This window comes from Mixophyes fleayi, chromosome 6 (genome assembly GCF_038048845.1).
Source record: "Mixophyes fleayi isolate aMixFle1 chromosome 6, aMixFle1.hap1, whole genome shotgun sequence".
In the NCBI taxonomy this organism is placed as follows: domain Eukaryota; kingdom Metazoa; phylum Chordata; class Amphibia; order Anura; family Limnodynastidae; genus Mixophyes; species Mixophyes fleayi.
Window position 1 is genome coordinate 33332014 of NC_134407.1, and position 7556 is coordinate 33339569.

Consider the following 7556-nt stretch of genomic DNA (forward strand, 5'->3'; position numbering starts at 1 on the left):
TGTACTTTTTTCTAGGAAGGATTAAACCCTCTTTTAGCAATGTGTTCTCTTTTTTTTCTGGCAGTGGAATATAAGAACATTAGTCTGAGTTCTATTGCTTATCATAGAGGCCCAGGAAGTCTAATATTTGAAAGCAATGAGCCTTAAATACATGACTAGTTATTTATTAAATTACCTCTTGGTAAATTTTTCTTTTTGCTAAATGAGGGAACTTTGTGAGAGGTTAGACGTGGGGACAGGCCCAGGTTCACAATGGCATTATACTTAGAATCATCCCAAGGTTTATGGTGGGCAATGTAATCTGCAAGACATTTCTCATATACTGTAATTGCTTTGGTAAATGCTTTAGGCTAAGAACAAGTGTAGATCTGTCTGTACCTATACGATTTGAGGATACTCCATGGAGATGAAGCAGTATCATTTAGTCTTCTGATCAGGGGGCCGAGTAGCTGGAAGCCCAGGGTTTTAGCACGCTAGCCAGTGGCAGCGAATCAGAGCGCAGCTGATTAGTTCTGAGTCACTGCAGGACTGTCTGCTCTCAATGTCACAGTCCCCAACTCTTGCAGCCACAATGAAATACAGTACATTGCAGGACAGGCAGTAGCAAGGAACTATGGCATCCGAGACTAGACCACAGTATGGCCTCCACGCTCATCTTCTTTTCCCCCTAACACCTTCATGCAGCTCCTTCCCCTCTCCGGCCACTAAATTTGTAGGTGCAGATAATGTATGGGGGAGCAGCTTTTTGGATTGTACAAGCAGATCTGTAGTATGGGGAGGTTTCAGTTTTTGGATTTTAGGTGCAGGTCAGGAGTAGCTAGGCAGCCTAGACTGGTTCTTGGGTCTCATGTTTTTGCTGACTGTCAGGGAGAAGGTCCTGGATCCTGGCTGCATGCTAGTTAGTCTCATCCTGTGTGGGTGCCAAGCGATTAGAGAGTGCACTTGCATCCGATTCCTGCAGCAGTACACACGTCAGTTGGCTCCTCTGTCCCCCCTGTGCTCACTCACTGCGGTTGGTGTGTGGAGTGCACATGCGAGTCATGAGGAGAGAGCCTCCTGTAGGCACCATCTTTTGGCAGGGAGTAGACATTGGCACAGTTAAACACCTGGGAGGAGTGTAAGCAGCACTCTCCCACACCCTAGCGGGACCATTGAGGGAAGCTGATGGCTGAGATGTATACATATACTCACACACGCTGGAAATGCTACAGGGCAGGCACTCTAGAGAGAAAATGTGGCTCACATGGGGCCACGGGTTGTCTATCAGTGGTGTACCTTGTATCCTCACTAGAACGCCGAGGTTTCCTGGTCAGACAATCACAGATTTCTAACATTTCCATTTATCATTGCCCAACAATATGACTGGTTTTGGGTACTATGTGTTTAATGGGTGGAGGTCAGATCCAGTTTGGAAATATATAAAGCTTGCTAACGTTGGGATTGATGCTGATAAAATGCTCTGTGCAATTTCCTGTATTGGAGTGTCAGATTTATAGTTGATGTTCTGTTTTGGCTTTCCTTGTGAAGTGTCTGTCTAATGAAATGCAGGATCAATGCAATGTCTCAAAGGAGTTGAACTTGTTGCAATTACTTTGATATACGAGGGGAGTATTAAGATTAAAAGCTCTTCACTACTGTTAAAGCGTGTTTATAATAAATGTGCTGACATTGTAATTAAGGCTATTAATTTTGTTGTCACCATGTTTTCAGTCCTGTACTATTCAGAAATGAGGGCCACTTGTGTTCATGTGTATTCCTGTATTGCAAACCAGAATCTACTAATATGTGCAAATATAATAAAAAAAAAAGATAGTTGTTTGGTGGAATGATTGATTAAAAAATATTTATACTGCCCATGCACATTAAAAATTGACTATATTCTTTGTAATAGGTATGGTGATATACGTGCCTCTCTTTCCCAACCCTCTCCCCCGCTCCCCCTCCTTAACTCACTTTGTTTCCTGTCTCTTTCATACCCCTTCCTTCTACTATAAAAATTTAAAATAAGAGGAGACATCTTGTTGTCTTAAAACAGTTGTTTTTTACTTGATGTTTGCTCTTTTCTATGCAGTTTCCTCTTGTAACAAATAAAGAGTTTAAAAAATAAAAAAAAATGACTATATTGGAAATATTACCCACACACTGTTGAGGCAACCATTTAGTCAGCTGTACCATAATCCGGCTCCCCCCACACTTGTAGCCAGTGACATCACTGAGACACTGACTAATATTCATAAGATTCCAGATTTATATTCATGAGGTCTATGGTTCCTAGTGAATTAATAGGCTACATAATCATGAATATTGGTTCAGCCTCCACTGTATGTGACAGGTCCACTTCAAGATGTAAATGCATTTAGTGTTACATTCATTAATTCCGGAACATACGGTTATAGGACCCGTTTGGTGCCCACACCTGCACAAATTCAGTAGTTCTACAATCATGTAGTAGGCTGATGTCAACACATGTGCTCATTGTTTCCCAGCATGCCCGGTAAATACATCTTATTGCTAACTACTGGATCTTGGTAGTTTTGGCCTCCACATATAAAACTAGAATTCCAGTCTGATAGAGAGTGGCCTAATTGCCTTACCTGATCTCCAAGTCTGGCTAACTGTAGACCTACATTTAAAGGGACACTCCATTCACTAGAGATGTCACTGTTTCTTATCCCCATAATCCTGTTATCTCCTTGTACTCCTATAAATTTTATTGAGGTGTGAAGATCCTCTCGCAATATAATAGTTAGGTTGGGTACATGACCCAGTGGCAAAGGATATGTGTGATGTCACCGTTTCCAGGGTATTATGTAATTAAGCTGGTCCATGTATGAAAGAATAGCACAACAGGCAGAAAGGTAGCAGAAATAACCCCCAGAATTTGCTCATAGCCCGCGTGTGTGTATTGCCATCATGACCACCTCAACGGATTGGTCTGCAGGGGCTCCAACATATCGTGGGGTCACTCTTCAAGAAACCCTCCCATCTATCCAAGTGTTTCTGTTCAGCTCAGACAGACCTGACATGCCCCTATCAAATGTATAATGTGAGATATAAATATGATCTTTGTTTTCCAAGAAAAAGCTGCTTCCAGCCATAGCAAGGGGATCACGGTGGCTTAGTGGTTAGCACTTCTGCCTCACAGGACTGGGGTCAGGAGTTTGATTCCCGACTAATGTGAATGACAAATATTCTCTGTACAGCGTTGTGAATTGGTGGTGCTATATAAATAAATGGTTATGATAATGATAGCTACAATATCACCAGGTGATGTTTCTCAGGTAATGAGCATTCCAAATAGACATAACCTCCTTATACATATCTCCAAATACCTCATGTTCTACCAATATGTTGTTTATCATTGTGTATTTTACCAAGTGCTGTTTTGTTTAGGAAATACTTGTGATTAAGTTGCCATGTGTGCTTAACTCAGAAATTGTTTATTTTTCCCAGTATAAAATGTAAATATTTGGAGAAACAAAATATTGTGACATACTTTACAGTGAGGTGACATGGCACACAATGGATATTGACCTAATAACAGATAACAAGCGCTCTACTCATTGACGAAGCTACGTACTAAATATGAGTTGTTAGGAGACCATGTAACAATAGAAAACATTCATTAATTGAAAGGTTGGTATTTGGTATTCACAAACACTCTGAATTTGAGTGCGTAGTGTGTTTTTCACAATGTTGGTCAAGCTAAGATTTTATTCTTTTCAACTTCCAGTGAGACGTGTTACCAATAAAAACTTTCTCCAACTAAAATAAATATTCCATCCGCAATGGTGTATGTATGTATGCATGTGTATATATGTAAAAAATATTTATATATATATAGATTATATATATATATATATATATATATATATATATATATATATATATATATATATATATATATAATTTATATTTATAATAACCCAGCCATCCATCCATCCACCATTGATCTCCCTGTATATAGCCTGCAGGATAGTAGATTTAACAAGCCTATAAACAATGCCTCTTCTTTTGTCTGATGAACTGCAAAGAAACTAATGAAAGCAGAAAAATACAGACCCACAGTGCAGATGATTTTATGAGCCAGCCCCATCCTAAATGGGACAGGCCCCCTCATTGATCCTTCTGGTGGCTGGTTCCTCCCCTGGGACACTCCAGCAATGAGCTGCTTTCATTTGTAGTCCCGCCCCTCTCCTTTACATGTGACTGTGTGGCTGCCTCCATCTGCTTTGGAAGACAGGTCATGTGGAGTGGCTGTGTACTTTTATGTGGTTATGGGCTTTTTTTATAATGTGTAGTGTGGGTATTATTGTTAAGGGTGGGGTGTTCAATTTTTATATAAGGGGTGGATATTAAGGGTGAGTATTAGTATTATGTGGGGTCCGGTGGGGCAAAACTAGTAAAGCCTTCCCCACTGAGAGCAATATACAAGACGTCTCTCTCAGCATCTGTTTTCTTCAAAGGACCAGTCTCTCTTGGAAGTCCGTCAGAGGGTGCCAGGGGTGGTTAAGGAGAAGGGAGCAGGGGGCCCTACTATTTCATTTGTAATGGGCTCCACAATTTCTGGTGACAACCCTGTTGGGGAGTGCATGATGTATGTGTCAATGCAGATTTCTATTTGTAGGGCATGGCCTAGCACACCACCAACATGGTGTAGACCCCTGCACATAATTACATAATCCACAATAGGACAAACCACATGTCCTTACTATACCCAAATTTCTTGTGCCCTGGAAATCCCACAATCTACACCCAGACAGTGGACTTGACAGCTAAAGAAGCACCTATTACGAGTTCTAGATTATAAAACCCAGTTACAGAACACTATGATTACATAGTGTGATCGGGTAGGGGGGCCGGTACCATCTCCTGGGGTAAATGGTGTTTATAGCAGCCGAGAGATTTCACACAAGTCCAAAGATTTAATGTTACTGGCCTCAGCCAGTTTTATTTAGTACGAAAACATAAAGAAAACTCCAAAATAAACTCCTTGCTGTCCGACCTAAACACTGGTCACTCCTGGCTAACAGATTAAGCAAAAACAAAAAAGAAGTTTCAGCTCTGTTCACTTACAGGTAGATATCAGGCTTTCTCTCACAGACACTCTGCAGGCCCCTTGCCCAGGCAATGAGAGCCTGCCTGAGCTTCCTTGCAGCCTTTTACTAGCACCACTAAGGTGATTACCAGCAGAATCACTGATAATTTAGAAGACCCGTTTAATGAATGGAGCCCACCCCCACTCTCCATCTATAACCCCAGGACCCTTTTCCAGGGGCCTGGGGTTATGGATGGAGAGTGAAAGCCTGTTTTCAACAGGCATATAGCCCTTCAGCAGCTTACACACAAATACATTTTTTCCTGGGGTTTTAAATCAAGTAGGTTAGGAACTTAGGTGAAATATATCTGCCATCATATACTAAACCTGTGTCTTTGTCATAATAGATACAAATAATAGCCCTGGAATGGCGAAGACTACTATTTGGGAAGCCCACAAATGTGTGATTATAGGGAAGTGCATTCAACGAGTAACCATGCTCAAGAAGCAGAAAGAGTAAGTAGCAGAAGCACTCAGGAACCATTAAATCCTTAGAAATGAAACACATAAAGGTCTCTCAGAATGTACAAGGAGAATAAGCAAAAGCTAGGAGAGCTACTGAATTACAGAACTAAAATAGTATTGTGTAAATGCAGGAAAAAATCTTTTAGATGGATAAATAATGCCAGTAAACTGCTAGCTCAAGCACTAAGGTAACAAAGAGCCTTTATTTACATCCATAAAGTTATAGATGATAAATGTTTGCCAACAGACAGTGGAAATAAAAAACTATTCCAACAGTATTGCTTCAAATTATACAATTGAAATAAATCCACTAGATAATTATTCAGAAAGCGCACACTATAGGTAACTAAATCTTCATCTATTTATATAGTGTCGCTAACTCCACAGTGCTGTACAGACTACTCACTCACATTAGTCCCTGCTCCATTGGAGCTTACAGTCTAAATTCCCTAATATACACACAAACACACCGAGAGAGACTAGGTCAATTTTATAGGAGCCAATTAACCTACTAGTATGTTTTTGAAAGGTGGGAGGAAGCCATACAACCTACACACAGATACGGCCATGATCAAGAATTGAACTCATGACCCCAGTGCTGTGAGGCAGAAGTGCTAGCCACCATGCTGCCCAACATCACAATCCTTACAATTTTAGAGCATGAGAAGGAATTAATAGACCACCCTTTTACAATAATTAAACTAGAAGGAGCAATTGCGTCTTCCCGTCAGATAAAATTGCAGGACCTGGTGGATGCACTATTTGTTGTCGATTTGTAAGGCGCCAAAGTGCTCTACAGTGCCCAACAGTGGGGAAAACAGGATATATCAAATAGGAACATACAAGGTAGATAAAATAGTCATGAGTTTATTTTTTATATATAATATTTCTTTACTGAGGTTTAGAATAGGTAGTGCTATACAAAACCGGTAAACATACAAAAGGCGTAATCCACATATCTCACATTGAAAAAGCAATGCAACAAATCACATAAACATTGAACCACCTTATTAAGTAAAAATCAACATAATAGAACAAAGCAACAACAGAATAATAGGGCAGGGGGAAAAGTAAATCAAGGGTAACGAAAGTGGTGGGTTTTGAGAGCAGGTATACAAAGTCATAATATTAAAATTGAGGTATTGTTAAGAAACAAGGACCTCTCCTGTTTGCCTGATATGTCATCTGTGCAAATACTGCTGCAACCAGGTGTAGGATCATTTCTGCAGTTCACTGATTCAGCTGGTTGCTATGTTTATAGCAATCAGCATTGCTTCAACTCTCTGTAGCATCAGCTGTGCAATCCTTGCTGGAGCCATGCAGCTAATCATCCAGCAAAGTTATCATTCTAGTACTGGTGATAATTCCTACTTGACCTAGTGTGTCTTGTATCCTGACCTATTCTTCTCTAAGTAATTGATTTGGATTGTTGTAAGGATTCTCCATCTTCTCCTGCTCCTGACCACGACTTGTTTAATGGATTCGGCCTTATATCTCTTATAGCCCTTAACTCTGCCTTGTTTAAGAGGAACTGCTGATTTCTCCTGCTTCTGACATAGGCCTGTCTGTTACTCTGTATTTACCCATGCCTGTCTGGCCCAGAGTTCTGCTATTGACATGCTGGTTGCTCGCTACCTTCTACAGTGTTTTGTCCACTCCATCGGGCAAGTGCTAGATCAATAACTGCTACTACGCAAGCTAAAGTCCTGGGGGCATCTGAGTACTGTGGAAAAAAGCTAGTTCCTCTGGAAAAGGGGCTGCTAAATGTGAAGTGGTTCAAGCAGTTGAGGATGTCACCCTACTCTGCCCTTAGCAGGTATATTTCACAGGTTTATTTGAAATTACAACCAGCTGCCTCAGATTGCACAGAAGTCTTCAAATTTGTCAGTGGACATTAATTAATATTAGATCATCCACATTCTTGTAGAATTCCAACCTAGCAAACCATTCTTTTAACATTGGGGGAGTTCAGGATCCCCAGTGCGCAGGTATT